This window comes from Pristiophorus japonicus, chromosome 3 (assembly GCF_044704955.1).
Source record: "Pristiophorus japonicus isolate sPriJap1 chromosome 3, sPriJap1.hap1, whole genome shotgun sequence".
NCBI classification, from domain to species: Eukaryota; Metazoa; Chordata; class Chondrichthyes; family Pristiophoridae; genus Pristiophorus; species Pristiophorus japonicus.
In genome coordinates this window covers 20,489,124-20,507,636 of record NC_091979.1, presented here as the reverse complement: position 1 = coordinate 20,507,636, position 18,513 = coordinate 20,489,124, and positions in this window count along the sequence as shown.

The window sequence follows — 18,513 nt, the reverse complement described above, 5'->3', positions numbered from 1 at the left end:
GATCCCATGTCCCACCCGCAAAAGCAGTATGGCTTTCCCCGAGAGGCAGAAGCAGACTTGGAGACAGCTTTAAGCTCGCTTGTTGAGCAGGGTGTTTTGAGACCCATAGCCACCCGTATCAACTCCCTGCTTTGGCCGGTTAGGAAACCGGACAATTCTTGGAGGGCTACGGTGGATTATAAGGTGCTCAATAAAAACATCCCAGCTTGTGCCCCCACAGTAGCGGCGGTTGCGGATCTGATAGGGGAAATCCCTGCATCCGCAACCACGTTCACAGTGTTGGACATATCCAACGGGTTCTGGTCTATCCCTGTACGGAGGGAAGACCAGTACAAGTTTGCCTTCACCTTCCGGGAACAGCAGTATACATGGAGCTGCCTCCCACAGGGCTTTCATAACAGTCCCAGCATCTTTCACCAATGCATGGCGAACTGCTTAAAAGGCTTCAGCCAACCACACCAGCTGGTCCAGTATGTGGACGACCTGTTGTTGTTCACAGACAGCAGTGAGGAACACGGTCCACTGCTGGCTGAACTGCTGGTCTTGCTGAAGGAAGGGAGTTTTAAAGTTAACTCCAAGAAAGCCCAGATAGGTCTAGGAGAAGTAAAATTCCTGGGCCTGACAATAAGGGCAGGAGAAAGGGCCATTGATGAGGCTAGAAGAAAGGCAGTGCAGGAACTCCCTGTCCCTAGGGATGTGTCGGGGGTAAGGTCTTTCCTGGGAATCACCGGCTACTGTAGGGACTTCATCGAGGACTATGCAGCCACTGCCGCCCCTCTGCTCAGACTCCTACACAAGGGGGTCGAGTGGGAATGGGATGAGGGCTGTGAGGAAACATTTGTCCGTCTTAAGAGAGACCTGCAGGTAGCACCAGCCCTAGGGGCACTCCAAAACTGAGCCACGGGGGGAAGGTAACCAGCAGGCAGACCTGCTGGCAAGGGAAGGTGCTCGTACAAGTCGCCCATGGGACCCATAGGAGACAGGCAGGATAGCAGCAGCAAGAAGCAAGCCAGGGACACAAGGGAGCGTAGGGGCGGCTGCGGCCCCAGACCTTAAAGTAGTCCAGATGCAGGATCCGGTCCTGAAGGCTGCCTTGGCTGCTATCAAAAGGGGGAAAAGGCGGAGGGCCCATACAGTGCTGCAGATATTGCTGTGCGGGAAGGCATGTTGTTTAAAGGGGACAAATGGGTAGTGCCGCCACAACATCGGAGGGAATTCCTTCAGCTGGCCCATGAGGGTCCAGATGCGGGACACCCTGGGCCGGAATCTACCTGGCAACGGGTAGAAAAGTCAGGGTGGTGGCCAGGCCTCCGGGAAGACGTCCGCGACTTCTGTACGGGCTGTCTGGTTTGCGCTGCAAACGACCCAGACCCTCAGAAAAGGAAGGTGTCTATGGGACACGTCAGGTGGGTAGAGGGACCGTGGCAGCCGATCCAGATCGACTACATCGGACCCCTACGGGCCGCCCAGGGAGCTTGTAAATACTGCATCGTCCTGGTGGATGTGTTTTCCAAGTGGGTGGAAGCCTTCCCTTGCCGAACAGCTACCGCGGTGGGGACTGCAAAAATCCTGGTGAGGGAGGTGTTCCCTCGGCGGGGTCTACCTCAAATCGTGGAGTCCGACCGGGGAAGCCACTTCACCGGCCAGGTGATTCAGGCCACCCTAAAGGTGCTGGGGATAAGAGCCAAATGGCATGTCGCCTACAACCCTCGGTCCTCAGGCCCCGTAGAACGCCTGAACCGGACCCTAAAGGAAAGGCTACGTAAGGAGATGGGAGACTCACCGAACAAGTGGGGGGAGGTCTTACCGTTGGTCCTCATGGGAATCTGGACCAGTCAGTCAAAGAGCACAGGATACTCACCCCATGAGCTGATGACTGGCCGGATCATGAGAACCCCAGTGCATGTGTTGGCGCCGGTTCTCACCGAAGGGCAGCTCCGAGAGGTGAACCGGGACCGCTTCGTCAGGAATCTGTTCGAACAGCTTCAACAGATTCACTGGCAGGCGGTCAACAACATGGGTAAACAGCACCGTGCCAATCGGCTGCTGCTGGAACCCCGCAGTCACCATGATTGGGAGGTGGGCGACCAGGTGATGGTGAGAAGCTTCGCCCGGGTCGGGGTATTTGAACCACTGTATATGGGACCATACAGCATAGTCGACAAGGCTAGCCCTATGGTCGATGTGGTTCAATTGCCTCGCCGGGTGAAGTGGTATCACATTAATCAGTGTAAATTGTTTGACCCCAAAAGAGGTAAAAAACAGAGGGGACGAGCAAGGGAAGGGAATCAGGCACTGGGGGAAGAACAGGCCCCGGTGGATTTGGAGGCTCCGGAGGAGGCAGCGGGCCCCGAAGCTCTACAGCCGGGGATGGTTCACTGCTCCTGTAAGGCTATCCCACCACTGGGTAGAGGTTCCCAGCCCACTAACAGAAGTAGGGAGAAAGGTTCTACCATTAGCAAGGTCCAAGGGGAAGCTGAACCTCCCATGGTGGATCAGCTGGGGCTAGCCCAAGAGGTGGAGGAGATAGCATTACAGCCCATAACATGGGACTCTGCACCGACAGTAAGGAGGAGTAACAGAGTGCCACAGCCCAGGACGCCATGGTCCCCTGTTTATTTAGCTCCCCGCCCCAGACCGAGAAGGTGAAAGACAACAGGGAGGGTGCTCTGTTGCGCTAGCAAGGGTCTCCCACCGATTATCCAGGGCTCGGGAGGGCCTTGGAGGGCAGCACAAGAATCATTAAAGGGGACTATACGAGCCCCTCAGCGGAGGGCATCCTGGTCCCCAGGGTACGGTCAGCCGAGTGGTCGACGACGCCTGTACAGTGACAGGATGTAGCCTGGCCACCCGGGGACGGATGGCAGTGTATATATTTTCCCTTCCTGTTTTGTTACTTTGTGTTGTGTGTATATGTGTTTAGGTAAGGCAGTGACGGTTGGGTACAGCATTTTATGTTCGGAACATGTTAAGTGGGCCGAGCCTGGAGAGGTCTCTCAAAGTAAGGCCATGTTCTTCTTGCCTTTCAGATGTCAACACCTCCCTACTGGACGTTAGTGATGCTGGTATCGGGCACCGAGGGGACACCGAGGACTCCCTGGTTTTCGGATGCTCCGGGGGCAGAGCGCCGACAGTGACCACAGGAGAAGGGATTCCAGCGGCTGATGGCCGGGTCACCTACTCCCACAAGGGGAGATGGCCTGGGTGGTTGGGATCAAACTCCACCAAGTACTCCAACCATAAGGACTTTACCTACGGAGAGGCCTCCATCCCCTGCCCGGAGATCACTGTGGCCACTTCCAGAGTGAGAGTGACAGACTTGTATAAACAGTGGGATGGGGCCGAACCGGGCAGGCAGAGGCGTGGCACTTTAAATGACATTTTCACGGGGTTTAACACCGAGGTGTCCGCCATAAACAGTTTGGGTAACATGCAGCTGGCCCTCCAGATAAATGGTTTAAAGAATCAGCTGCATAAATTCCTGGGGAACGAGAATACCGTAGTGGGATCCGCGCTCCACGAAGAGGTGGCAATGACAGTTCACTTAAAGGAGATTATCTCTCAATTGGAGGCACAGGCTAGGGCTGTAAACACCTTGATTCGGGAGGATAGAAATGCCTCCGATCAAGCTGCCCAAAATGAGGTTTGCGTGCTCTATGGGGCTTGGTTACTGGGAGAGGGACGGAGTAACCTCGAGAATCTGAGACAGGGACAGGTCCCCTCCTGGATCAGCAACCAGCACTTAGTAGCACTGCACCCTTATGATAATGTTTTGAGCCCTTGCCAACTTCGTGTAGCGTCAGAAGCCTACCCGGTACCGGTGGACTGTGGAAAGTCAAACCATACCATCGTGGGTGTGGTGGTCAGGATGCCCGTGATGGGGGCGTCCCCACGACCAGCACCCTTGTATCGAGTGGAGAATGTGGGAGTCATTCTTGGAGGGGTGCATGTTGGATTCCAAGAGGTCCCACCTTATGTCACAATGTGGGAGCACACTGTGACAGGTACAGACCTCTCGGGTTGCTGGAGCAGAGGAGCACAGGTAATCCTGTGCCCCCAGCACTTGAACGCTTTTGCAAGGCCACAATGTGGGTTCAACACTGCTGGGGCAGAGCCTATCAATTGCACAATGGAGGTAATGGCCCCTAACCACATGCCTCCACAGGTAGCATATGTAGACGGTGGGACATATTGTGTCCCACCACCTACATATGCTATTTTCTATGTTCTATTTTCTATGTTTCTATGTTCTATTTTCTATGTTTCTATGTTTCTATGTCACCACAAGTGCCCAACGGTATGAACACGGAACGGGAAGGTGGTGTCCAATACCGTACAGCATCTTTTGCTTTAAACCCAGGGCAGAGGTTCAAGTGGCATACACCAGAATCACACCCATCCCTGAACCTTCCACGATTCACCTCACGGTACAAAACAACCTCAGCCACCTCCAACAATATGTCGCCCATTTTGGCTATCCCATTGCCCCACTACCTGAGAAACTTACAGCCCTCCTCCAGGCAGTGGATTTGTCTCAAAAACATTTTTACACCATGGAGCAGAAAACTGAAATTCTAGCAGGGGAGATTGCCCAGATTAAACCCCCAGCATGGTGGGATTTGGGGGTACGGGCAGACATACCTGCATGGATCCGGGTGGGATCTCATGCCTTAGTAATCGGCCAACTCCTGATTGTAGCTTATCTGCTAGTTACAAGCTGTAAGCTCAGGAGAAAAAGAAAAAGAACGCAGTTCCTCAGGCTACTACACAGACAGGAGAGCCGTTGCTAAACAGTCAAGGCATGTAAACAAAGCTTGACCGCGACACTTAGGCGGTTTTGTTATTCCCAGGGATGACTGCGTTTTCATACATGGCTCCTGGGGAGTTTGCAGGGCAGGTTTCTTTGTTTTACGGTTAAGACTGAAATGAGACTCAATGTACAATTACTGTTGTAACCTTAAGTACATATATGTATATTGCTGTCGAATATTGTAACCTGTTGGAATCTGTGTTTTGTACCACGTTAAAAGGAATTACGATATATATCGGCGGGATCACTTTGAAGTTAAACTGGGGAAAGTTGGGCTATTTGGGAGACCTAGGGTTTTCTCACCACCCTGAACTTTGACACATTCGAGTGGTGTCTGACTGTGTCAGATGGGGGATTATGTAGGGGAGGACGAAAACCCCCTCATTTTACCCAGAAGGAAAAGGGCTGTGGGATCGGTCTGTGCTGTGAATTGAAACCAAGACGGTTTGACCTTGGCAGAGCAGTGATTGGACGGGGGAGGACACCGGAGGGCCAATGGTGGGACAGAGTCAGCCCGAAGCATGGGGCTTTCAAGCCAATGGGAGAGCACTTGCTCGAAAACTGTGGGACTGACTCACAGCCATTATCGGGCTATTGTCTTCCCCATGTTTACACTATGGAAGGAAATTATGCAGACCTTCAGAAAACTAGGGAACCCAAAACAAACCAAGGGCCTAGACAATGGCTACAGGAGGCCAACCCAATTAACACCTACACAAACCTTGAGTAGGTTAGAAAAACTGAATTGGAGGAAAATTATGCAGACCTTCAGAAACCAGGGAACCCAAAACAACCCAAGGGCCTACACAATGGCTACAGGAGGCCAACGCAATTAACACCCACTCAAACCTTGAGTAAGTTAACATCAGTGGAAAAAACCCGCAATAATCTAAAACTGCTGCATTTTTCAAAATCGCAAAGCCCACCAATGGGAAGAATCGATTTCAGCAGGGGAGGCGGACTGGATAATCTGGCTATGAAAAGGGGTTTCTGACGTAGTGTGGGTGGTTTTCCCTGCTCTCGTGATCCAACAACCAGCAAGCCTCTCGGCACTGAAGGAAAACCAGTGTCCGAAGACACCAAAGATAGAAGAAACAAACCACCAGACTGCAGAAGGCACAGTAGCGAGTATAACCTCTGGTCCCCGGAACTCCCAACTCAGTTAGGCCAGGAAAGGTGGGAGGTTGGGCATTGTACTGCTAAACTTGTGTAAAGATATTCATTGTGTCCGTTTAGTGAGATTTAGGGGGATTGTTTTGTTGGTGTATTGCTGTTTGTTGAGATACACCTTGTCAAATAAATTGGAAGCCTAAGTTCCTCTAAGAATCACCTTGTCTAAGTTCTATTGTATTACATCTCCTGATCGTGAGTCTTATATCAGAACAGTGCAAGGGAAACTAGGAGCACCTCGAAAACGCTCAACTGTGTGTCACAGGCTAGGGAAGAAGGGGTTAGGAGTGTTTGACCTCACAGGTGCCTCACAGGCTAGGCATTAGCTGTGGGGACGCACGAGTCTCAAAACCCCCCCTTCATAAGCTGTGGACACAGTCTCTCCAGGGGTGCTCTTGCAGAACTCAGGGTACCTCACAGGCCAGGCATAAGCTGTGAGGGCAGAAGCCCAGAGAGTGACACCCAAGGCACAACAACATTCCCTGAGAACCCCTTACATATGGTTGCAGATGCAGATCCCAACTAGCCAAGGAGAACTCAAGATAGGCTCAGAGTGTTTAATACTGTGTCAGGTTCGTTGACATATATTAGCATGGATAGTGGATTGGCTAACTAACAGAAAACAGAGAGTCAGGATAAATGGGTCATTATCAGGCTGGCAAAAAGTAACTAGTGGGGTACCACAGGGATCAATGCTGGGGCCTTGACTATTTACAATCTATATTAATGACTTAATAAAGGAACCAAGTGCAATGTAGCCAAATTTGCTGATGATACAAAGATAGGTGGGAAAGCAAGTTGTGAAGAGCATGCAAAGAATCTGCAAAGGGATATAAATAGGCAAAAATTTGGCAGATGGAGTATAATGTGAGAAACTGTGAGGTTATCCATGTTGGTAGAAAAAATAAAAAAAGCAAATTATTACTGAAATGGGGAAAGGGATTTGGGGTCCTTGTATATTAAACACAAAATGTTAGCATGCCGGTACAGCAAGTAAGTTGGAAGGCAAATGGAATGCTTTATTGCAAGGGGGATGGAGTATAAAAGTAGCGAATTCCTGCTGCAACTTTTGGTTAGACCACACCTGGTGTACTGCGTACAGAATCAACTGGGTTGATTCCTGAGATGAAGTGGTTGTCTTATGAAGAAAGGTTGAGCAGGTTAGGCCTGTACTCATTGGAGTTTAGAAGAATGAGAGATGATCTTATTGAAACATATAAGATTCTGAGGGGGCTTGACAGGGTAGATACAGAGAGGATGTTTCCCCTCGTGGGGGAATCTAGAACTAGGGTGGATTGTTTCAGAATCAGGGGTCGCCCAATGAAAATGGAAATGAGGAGGAATTTCTTCTCTCAGAATCAGTGAATGTTTGGAATTCTCTGCCCCAGAGAGCTGTGGTGGCTGGTCATTGAATATATTTAAAATGGAGATAGACAGATTTTTGAACGATAAGGGAGACAAGGATTATGGGGAGTGCACAGGGAAGTGGAGTTGAGGCCAAGATTAGGTCAACCATGAATTAATTGAATGGCGGAGCAGGCTCGAGGGGCCAAATGGCCTACTCCTGCTTCTATTTCCTATGTTCTCCCAGGCCTACTGCTCCTCCTCAATGGGGTCTCAGTGACTGCAGTAAGGCTGGTACAAGGTCGCTGTTTTGGCGCCGCTGCCACAGCCGATGGCCGAGCAGGATGTTCCACAACAGCACGGAGCCTGGACGGACAGGCTGCCGACTGCATCACCTCAGCATGGGCAGTAGCACTCTGTGGTGGATGGGTTGCAGAGAGCGGCAGAGCAACGGCGGAATGATGTCATCCTGAGAGAGGACATCAGGATGCAACAGGTCCGACACACTGCTACTCCCCCGGGGCAGAGCCTCAGCAACTGGAGCTATCTGGCTGAGCACAGATTGCTGCCGTGCTTCACCAACGTTAGTTCCCCGTGCAACTGATAGAGCCACAGACACGATGGCAGCGGTCAGTGCCCGCGTGGATTCAAGCTGACTCTGCATCAGGGCAGACTGGGACTGCAGCACACCACAGAGCTGATTGATGTCACCACGCACTGACAAAATGACACTCTTCAGCCTTACCATTGCGTCGGCCTGGTGCTCAATGGCTACTGCCACGTCAGCCACAGCCTGTGCCACCATGTCTCAGAGCTCGTGATCACTTGATGTATTCAACATCCGTTAGTATCTACCAAGGATGGGTTCGATGGACTGCTGACACACAAATGCAACAGTTGAGGCGGCCTCCACAACACTAAATGCAAGTACATCGTCACTCTCGGGCATCCTCGACAAAACAGCCAGCAGATCACTGTGCATCTGCAATGACTGCCTGGCGTGATCCTCTAACTCGGCCTCATCACCAGAGTGTTGCTGAGCATCACTCAGGCCGCACTCACCCTCCGGGGAGCTGGTTACCTGATCTCCCCTCCCCCCGTGGTGTTGCTGCAGGTCACTGGGTTGCGGAGCATCACCCACCTCCATCTCCCCGACCTCGCCTTCCGACACAAAGCTGCTGGCCCCGCTCTGTGGGGACACTGGATCCTCTGTCACATCCAGAGAGGTGTCCTCCACCTTCTCGTCCTCTCCACCGCCGCCCACAGTGGAAGGCCCACGTGCAGGACCCTGGCCATCTGAGTCATCATCTGAAAGCACAAAGCCAGAGAAGGGTGGTTACAGACAGGGAAGGGGGCCAGGAGCGGCAGTCTCATGGAAAGAGCTGAAGGATTGTGGTGTCAGGCCGAAGTGGCCTGCTGGATGCTACAAAGTCACTGTCCCCGGGGGCGGGGGTCGGCCTCACCCACCGCCATGGCAACAACTTGATCGCCCATCAGGGCCGAGACACGTTCCTCCAACGGACTCAGGTCCTGGAGTTCAGAGTCCCCTCCTGCAGTCCACATCTGCTCCCTACAGTTGTGGGCGAGCTTCTCCTGTAAGATTAAAGAGAACGTCTGAGTTAGAGTTCTTCTATCACTGTGTCCCACGTGCCTTACATAGTTTATTAGATGTTACTGTATGAGAGTCTTCACAGCTCGATGTGACTTCCATTCACTGCGTGGACTTGCTGTGGCAATGCTTGAATTAGGGAGCCAGGACTTAACAGTAACGGGGAGGTTACTGCCTTTGAGACGCATATGTATCATAGAGTCATAGAAGTTTACAGCACGGAAGGAGGCCATTTCGGCCCAACGTGTCTGCACCGGCCAACAAGAGGCTATCCAGCCTAATCCCACTTTCCAGCTCTCGGTCCGATTGAGGAGTCAACAACATCAGGGGTGGGTCTGCAGAACCCAGTACCAAGGTCAAGAGCACTTGCAGGCCCTTGCAGTGGGTGAGGCTTCAAATGGGACCCTTGCCTCTGGCCTCACCCACGGAGAGCATGGATTCCCAAACACTACATTGAGCAGAGAGTGCACATTGAGCTCAGAGCATAGCATCTTGACCTTTCACATTTAAGGTACTCACCCTCACCAGGCGTGTCAACACTTTCCACTGTTTTCGGCATTGAGTGGATTCGAGTTTTGTGTGTTTGGGGCTGTTTCTCATTCATAATAATGTGAACTCCAACTTACTGAGAACATACTTTACCTGATTGGCTGCCCAGAGCCATGTGACTGCAGCTCCAGCCCTGCGCACGTCCTGACAACGTCAGTGGAGGCCTCAGGACCAGGAACTCGCGTGGGCCCAGCAGGAACAGGTAGGTGCGCATTGTCATGTATGTAACCTCTGTGTAACACCACTGCAATACTGTATATACTTAAACAATGCACACCTTGACCACAGGGGGTGAACTTGTGGGAGACACTCCTTACCTGGTCATCCAGGTATATAAAGGGAGGTCCCACGCAGGGTCATCACTTCTTGGTCCTGTGAATAAAGGTTCAGTTCATAGAGTGACCTTGTCCATAGAATGTGCCTCGTGTGGGTTTTGTGCCTTTGAGTAAGGACTTTACACGCATTTTTTAAAACTTTTTTACCCGATCGCATGCGGGAAGCAGCAGACCAGGATTTCTGGCCCACTATCTCTCTTGGGCCTCAGTACTTGGCCTCCATAAGGGTGCCATGAGCCACGTCTTCAGTGGATAGCCCTCGTCTCCAAGCCGCGAGCCGGAAAGTGTGTTTGGTGGAGCGAAGAGCTGAGGGAGGGTGAACTGGCGCAGCACAAAAGAGTCCTGGCAGCTGCCAGGGAATTTGGCACACACCGTGCATGATGAGCGATCTCCCTGTGGTCGCAGACCAGCTGCACATTGAGGGAGTGGAAGCCCTTGTGGTTGACAAACGCTCCTGGGTAATGGTGGGGCGAGAGATTCTGGCCACATGTGTGCAGTCGATGACGCCCTGCACTCGTGGGAAGCCACCAAGCATGACAACTCCAGCGTCCGCCCAGTAACACTGGTTTAACCGGCGGCAACGTTGATATAATTGGCTGACTCGCTGAAGAGGGCATCGGTGAGCTGGGTGTTGCATCTGTGGGCGGCTGACTGCGAGATGCCACAAATGCCTGCTGAAGATCCCTGGAAGGAGCCTGAGGTGGAGAAGTTGAAGGCGCTGGTGATTTTGACAGCCACTGGTAAGGAGTGTCCACCAGGTCCTCTGGGTCTGGGCTGCAGGACTTGCTCCAGCAAACTGTAAATTGTCTGCGACGACCTGGCGTGATAGCCTGAGCTTCTTTTGGCACTGCTGCTCAGGCATGTTGAGGAAGCTCATCCTCTGCCTGTATACCCTGTGTTGCAGTTCTGTGGAGCATCAGGTGGTTGAGGAGAAGGTTGGTGGTGGTGTTGTTGGTGTTGCTGGTGTTGGGGCTCATCGTGGTCCGATTCTGAGGACCAATCGTAACCGACCTGACAGGGAGCATTCCAGCATCCACGAGCACTTTCACGGTGCTGGATATATCGAACGGGTTATGGTCAATTCCCCTCAAAAGAGAGGACCAGTACAAGTTCGCCTTCACATTTAAAGAGCAACAATATACCTGGACATGCCTTCCCCAGGGTTTCCACAACCGCCCCTCCATCTTTCAGTGTATGGCCAACAGTTTAAAGGGTTTCAGCAGGCCCCAGCAGGTGCAGTATGGCGATGACCTGCTTTTGTTCTACAGCGAGGGGGAGGAGCATGGTCCGCTGCTGGCTGAGCTGCTGGAGCTGGTGGAGGACACCGGGTTCAAGGTCAATCCCAAGAAAGCTCAGATCGGTCAGAAGGAAGTGAAATACCTCGGGCTGACTGTGAGGGCTGGGGAAAGGGCTATAGACGAGGCCAAACGGAAGGTGGTACAGGAGTCACCAACCCCCATGACCGTGACGGGGGTGAGATCCTTCCTGGGGTTCACGGGGTACTGCAGGGATTTAATTGAGGATTATGCCACCACGGCAGTCCCTCTACTTTGGCTGCTCCGCGAGGGGGTCGGATGGGAGTGGGATGGGAGTGGGATGAGGACTGCTCGGCAGCATTCAATCATCTCAAGGGAGACCTGCAGACGGCACCCACACTGGGGGCGATTAATGGTGGGTAGGACTTCTTTTTAGAAGGAGCAGCAAAGCCAACGTGGACAGTTTGAGCGCGGTGCTGCTCCAGGCGCGGCACGGCAAACTGCGACCCGTGGTGTACTCCTCAAGAGTCCTCACAGATGTAGAACGGGGATACTCCAATTGCGAGAGGCATCTCCTTGCCACGCATTGGGCCGTGAAGCACTCCCAGCTCTTCATGGGGTCATCCCAGATCATTCTACTGACCCACCATACCCCACTCAGACGTTATTAGATGGGAGGATAAAGGACGGCACGGTGAGCAGTGCTCACATTGCTCACTGGACTTTATCGCTCTCACAAATGTATCTGAGAGTGCAAGGCCTGTGTGAGCCCAAGCTGGCAGCTAACATGATGTATGCAGGGGCGGTCCATAAGTGTACGGTGGAGGGAATATGGGACGTAGACATAGGGTTTCAGGCCGGGTTACACCCCACGGGCCGAGGAATATATGTCGACGGATCCAGTTCGGTGGTAGCAGGGGAGCGTTTCACCGGGTGTGGGATTTATGACCTGACGGCAGCCATTGCAAGGGCCATTAAACTCCCGAGCACCCTGAACACTCAGCACGTCGAACTATCGGCAGTGGTGTATGTCGTTACCACGCCGACAAGTTCCCGACCCCATACACCATCTGCTCGGATTCCATGTTCACATGCAGTTCATGCACCGAATACTTGGCCATCTGGTCTCGTCGCGGTTTCACATCCACAGACAGGAAGCTCTGAGCAACCAAACCACTGTTACAAAGGATCTTAGAGGTCACGGGAACCCAGGGAAGCCATTACATTCATAAAGTAAAGGCCCATTCCAAGACAGAGCCCAGAGGGGAAGGCAACCAAAAGGCTGATGGGTTAGCCAAGGAGGGAGCCAAAACAGGAGAGTTTTGGGACCCATACGGGTCCAGCCCAGTAGCAGCGATCCGGGACAAAGGGGGAACACAAGGGAGTGTAGGGGTAGCATTGGATCCGGACTTGAGGAAAGTCCAGGCACAGGAACCCATCCTCAAGGTTGTCCTGGAGTAGCTAGCTAGGGGAGAAAAGGTAGAAGGCCTGTTCGGGGTAGTGGGCATTTCTTTAAAGGAATGAATGCTTTTCAGGGGAAATCAGTGGATGGTTCCAGAACAACACCAGAGGGAATTCCTCCAGATAGCCCACGGGGGCCCAGGAGTGGGACACCCAGGGCCTGAGACTACCTGGCAGAGGGTAGAACAGGCAGGGTTTTGGCCACAACTGAGGGAGGATGTCCGCCATTTTTGTGCTGACTGCCTGGTGTGCTCAGCGAACAACCCCAATCCCCAAAAAAGAAAGGTTCCCATGGGACTCACGAGAAGGGCAGAGAGACCACGTCAGTCAGTACAGGTCGATTACATCGGGCCATTGCCCACCGTAAAGGGTGGTTACAAGTACTGTTTGGTCCTCGTGGACGTTTTCTCGAAGTGATTTGAAGCCTTCCCTTGCCGATCAGCCACGGCGTTGGCGCCAGCAAGGGTCCTGGTGAGAGAAGTGTTCTCGAGGTGGGGACTGCCACAGATCGTGGAGTCCAACCAGGGGAACCACTTCACAGGGCAGGTCATGCAGGCTACCTTGAAATAGCGAGGGATAGAAGGGAAATGGCATGTGGCTCACAACCCACAGTCATCGGGGGTTGTGGAGCGACTTAATCAGACCACCAAAGAAAGGCTGCAGAAGGAAACAGGACAGTCCCGGAAAACGTGGTTTGAGGTCCTGCCGTTTGTCCTGATGGGGGTCCGAGCCAGCCTCTCCAGAAGCACAGGGTATTCCCCGCATGAGCTCATGACTGGTCGGGTCATGCGCACGTCCACCCATGTTCTGGTGCTGGTTCTCACAGCGGGGCAGGTGAGAGAGGTAGTTTGTCAAGGATCTGTTTGAACACTTGAAACAGATTCATTGGCAAGCTGCCAGCAACATGGGGAAGCAGCACTGGAGCAATCGGTTGTTGCTGGAGCCCCGGAGAACCCACGAGCGGAAGGTCGGGGATCAGGTCATGGTCCGCAATTACGTTCAGATGGGCATGTGTGAGCCTTTGTACCTGGGAAACTACAGCATCATAGATAAGGCCAGTCCCATGGTGTACGCGGTTAAGCTTCCGAAGCGCACAAAGTGGTTCCATGTGAACCAGTGCAAGTTGTTTAACCCGGGGGAAAGAGCGAGAAACAGAAAGAAGCACCAAGGCGCTATAAACAGCATGGTGGACGCAGGTCTTCCTCCCATAGTTTGGGACAGTGAGGAGCCCGATGTGGTGGTGGTTAGGAGGAATAGCAGGATCCCACGACCGAGAACGCCGTGGTCGCCTCCTTACACACCACCGAGGAACCATAAAAGGCCTAGGTCGTAGAGACCTAGCGGGGCCACCCAGAGACGGGTGGTGGTGTATATAGTGTCCCTCTCAGTTTCGTGTTTTACAAAGTGTGTTTTGATGAAGCCAGACCTGTGGAGGTATACCCTCTCACAGAAAGGTTGTTGTTTCTTTGTATCTTCACAGGAAGCCGAGAGAAAGATGGAGACAACCCTGGTAATCGTTCTTTGGAGCTTGGCCGGAACAGGGTACAGCAGGAGGGGAGACACCGAGTTGTCCTTCCTCTACGGATGTACTGGGGGAACAGACCCACCCTCACACAGGGGGGTGGGACAGGGGACACGGACGGGATGACAGCCTACTTCCACGAGGGAAGGAGGCCAGGGTGGCTGGGGTCTAATTCGACGAAATACTCCAGCCACGTCAGGTTCACATACGGGGAGGCTTCCATACCGTGTCCCAGACTGAAGGTCACAGCCACACGGGTTAGGGTGAGCGAGGGCAAGTGCGTATGCTTGAAGTGCAAGGGACACATTGCCCTGGGAAGGTGGTTGCTCAGGAAATTTAGTCAGGACACGGGGAACCAGACAGCGGACTGGGAACGACTGGGGAACGATACGTACCGACAGATCACGGGGTCAAAGGGTGGAGTGGATGTGTGCTGGAACAAGTGGTGGAAGGAGGAACAGGGAATTTGTGTGGGTATGTGGGGGTCGGAGAGGATCTGCCCAGCGGGTGTGTCGATTGCCTTTTCGAGGCAATGGCAGGATGCCGGGGCTGGGATCAGATGGGATCGGAGTATGGACTCCTGCATGATCCCAACACAATAAAAACCACTGAACATGCAGCACACAAGAGGAAGTCCCTGCCCACAGTCCCACCGGTACAGGTGACAGAAGTTAGGTGTCCCACCACCACACCAGGCCCAGGGAATGGTTTAGTTTTAGTCCCGACCGGAAAGGTTTTATTCCAGGAGTCACATTACACAGTCGCGTCGGTCATGTTAAACCTAACCGCGGTACATCTGCCCGACTGGTGTCTAAAATAAACTGAGCAGCTGTATGAGGTGCTCATTAGAGAAATGTTCCGCCAGTTCTTTGAACTCAGTTACGGGGATGTGAGTCGGGGAAGATTGTATGATATGGGAGTGAGGGATAATGTTAGTCCGGGGAGGCAGAGGCGAGGGGTGCTCAATGAGGTCACTACTGCGTTTAGCGCGGGTACATCTCTGGTCAACAGCATGGACACCGTGCAGCTGCAGATCAGTGGTTTAAAGGACCAGCTGTGGAAAATCCTGGGGAAGGGAACGCGGTGGTAGGGTCGGAGTTAGAGGAGGACCAGGCAATGACTGTCCATTTAAAGGTTATCGCAGAGCTGGAGACACACGCAGAGACTGTAACTGCATTAATACGGGAGGACAGGAAGCCCTCGGCCCAGGCAGCATGAAACGAAGTGTGCGTGTTGTACGGTGCCTGGTTGCTGAGCGAGGGGCGCAGTAATTTAGAGGACCTCCAGCAAGGTCACGTCCCGTCATGGATCAGCAACCAGCACCTCGCAGCGCTCAGCTCGTACAGTAATTCGATGAGCCCGTGTCAGCTGAGTCTAGCCTCTGAAGCCTACTCAGTCCCAGTGGATTGTGGTCAGTCCAACCACTCAATCATGGGGATAGTGTTGCTTATGTCGGTAATGGGTGGGACATCACAACCAGCGCCAGTATACAGGGTGGAGAACATTGGGGGCGTACGGGATTGGGCGCACGTACGGTATCATGTGGTCCCACCATTTGTTATAAAGTGGGAGCACGGCATGACCAGCACTGACCTCAAAGGGTGCCAGAGCAGGGGTGCACATGTCATATCATGTCCCCAGCATTTGAACGTGTTCGATCGGCCAGAGTGTGGGTTTGAATCCGAGAGTCGAGAGCTCATCAATTGCCCCATGGAGGTGAGGGCCCAGAGCCACGTCCCACCTCAGGTAGCATATGTGGGCGACAGGACATACTGCATAACCACGAGTGTGGACCGGTATCGAGTGCACCGGGACACTTGGTGTCCGGCAATGACAGCACTTTCCGCTTCAAACCCCATGCCGAAGTTCAGGGGAAAGAATTAAAGGGATAAATGCCCCGCCCTGGTGGGACCTTGGTATAAGTGTGGAGGTGTCTCCGTGGATCCAGATATGCTCACATGCTCTCGTCATTGTACAGTGTTTGATTGTGATATACCTATTGTGTATTTATTGTAAAAAGAGAAGTCAGAGGCTCCGGAGTCGATGGGAGGCCGTAGTTAACGAACCGTGAATGTAACATTCTGTGTCTCCATAGTAACAGTGCGGTGCACGGTTGTATTTCAGGGATGTATATTCGGGGTGTTTTAAAAGTAAAAAGGGATAGGATTGGTTGGGAACCACGAGGCTTGCTCACCAGCGGACGTTGATATGTTCTAGAAAACTCTTGAAATATCATAGCGGGGACTGTAAGGACTGTAAGCAACGAATCCCCAAGCGTCTGGACATTGTGTTTTAATCCCCAAGAATTTGCGTTTTAATATTTTTCTCACCACAGAAAAAGCTGGAAGCTGTTTGTGGGAGGGGCCCAGGTGCGGCTCCATGATGGACTTAGAATGATGGGCAGGGGTTCTGGGAAGACAATGGCCAAGCTAAGGTAATTCATCGCAGGTGATGAGCAAATGGACTGTGTTTTGTTGAGCAATGTGAACTCGTCAAGTGAACTGATCAGTGATCGAGCGATTACCTGGATGAGATACCAGAACAATAGAAAGCCACTAAGCCCAGACTGCTCGGAAGTGAAACCCATTACTGGAAAAACAGGGAACCTCGAAATAAAGGAAGAAAACTTTATTGAGCTAAAAGCAGAAGACATACCCACAGGAAGTCTCACCTCGAAACAAACTTTATTCGGCCTGAAAGTACGGATGGACATAAAAGAGGCCGTGTTGCCACTCTCTCTCTCTCTTGCCTCACTGCTTTGCCTCTACAAGAAACCAGCCCTTCACGTGGGACAGAGAGAAGAAACCAGAAGAGGCATATTTTCATCGGAAACAGCAGCAAGTGAGCCAGCGAATCGGTGAGCATCATCTCTGCACACACATCTTTTAATATCACAACCACGATGTGATGGGGTATCGTGCGTTCTCCCAACCAATATCCGAGGCGTTTTCAGGGGAAGCGTTTTAGACGTGGTACTTAGACAGGTCAGACTGTGTGTTGTACTGTGTTTGTTTGTATTACACTACCAGGGTGTGTTTCTACTGGGTGCAGGTGTGTGTTTTAACTTTAATAAAAGCATTGCCACTACTCGGAACAAGGTAGCCATCCCTGACTCATCCATCTGTTCAGTACAGAAATAATTCCCAGTGTTAGTACTATTGCAAGGTAGGGGTGCTTCGAAAACACCTAAGGGAAAACACTTACAGCTGGGAGGGCAGGTGGTGGTGTGAGCCATGTGCGGGGCTGTGGGGAGGGAGCAGGGGAATGGGACTGTTGTGTGGCTCGTGCAAGATCCAGCACAGACACAATGGGCCGAATGGCCTCCTTCCGTGCTGTATGAGTCCATGGCTTGTCACAGAGTCATCACCCTCTGGAACAAACGTGTGCAACATATGGTGAGTAACAGAGGGTGAGTGCTGGGGCACTACAGTCATTTAACAGGGGAAGTTGAAAGGTTTCTGAGTGGACATTAGCAGTTACAGGGAGTGAGTGGTCACTTTAGATTGTGATGGTACTGGAGCAGCAATGCTCTCCCTGGAGCCTCAGGGAGTTGTAGAGCAATTGGCCAGAGTTTTTTTTCCTGAATTGGCCACGTTCCTTTGTATGTGCCAAGAGATAGCGTTACTGGAGGTGGGACAGGAGCAGGCGAGGTTATGCTGTCTGAGAGTCTTTATCTACTGATGGTCTTTTTGTAGGTTTGTATGTGTAGACTGAGGATTGTCTCTGGGCCCTGTCTGGTGTGTGACTCAGAGAGATCACCCAGTCAGTGGCTCAGCCCAAGGACAATCCCCAGTCTGTAACCCCCCCCATCGGAGAACGCATCTCTCCCCCTTTGTTCCTTGCTATGATCTGTGCACAAATCAGGAAACACACAGTAAGTTCGTTAATCTTCATTGCACCTTTATTTCCAGATGTTAAACTTCTCACATTTAAGTTGTTGAAATAACGTGACTTGAAACATAAATGACGGACAGGAAAAGACCCGCTGCTCCATCCAGCCTGTCCCACACAACTGCGATGCTCTGTACCAGCAGACAACATTCGACGATGACTTGAAACCAGTCAGCGGCTTGTCCCCAGTTCTCACTTTAGTCTCGCTTCGGTTTGCACAAACACTGTCGCCAATCTGTTTTTGAAAGCGCTAACTGTGATCCCTTTCATTTGCCATTCCTTTGGGCCCTGCCATACTCAGTGGATTGGAATTGAGTTAAAGAGCCAGCATTGATTGGATGAAACATCAGCTCCTACACATTAATGGGCCAAATGGGAGGGTTGAAGGGGGGGATACGGTTGGGGATGGGGACCTAATTGTCGGGATGCATCGGCACAATTTACCCAGCTCCCGTGCTGTGTAAACTTTTAGCACACTCCAGAACTCAGTTTGTTGACATCCAAAGACAACCCAGAATGAGGAGAATCCATTCACTTCCCTCGCAACAAGACACAAGAGACAATCA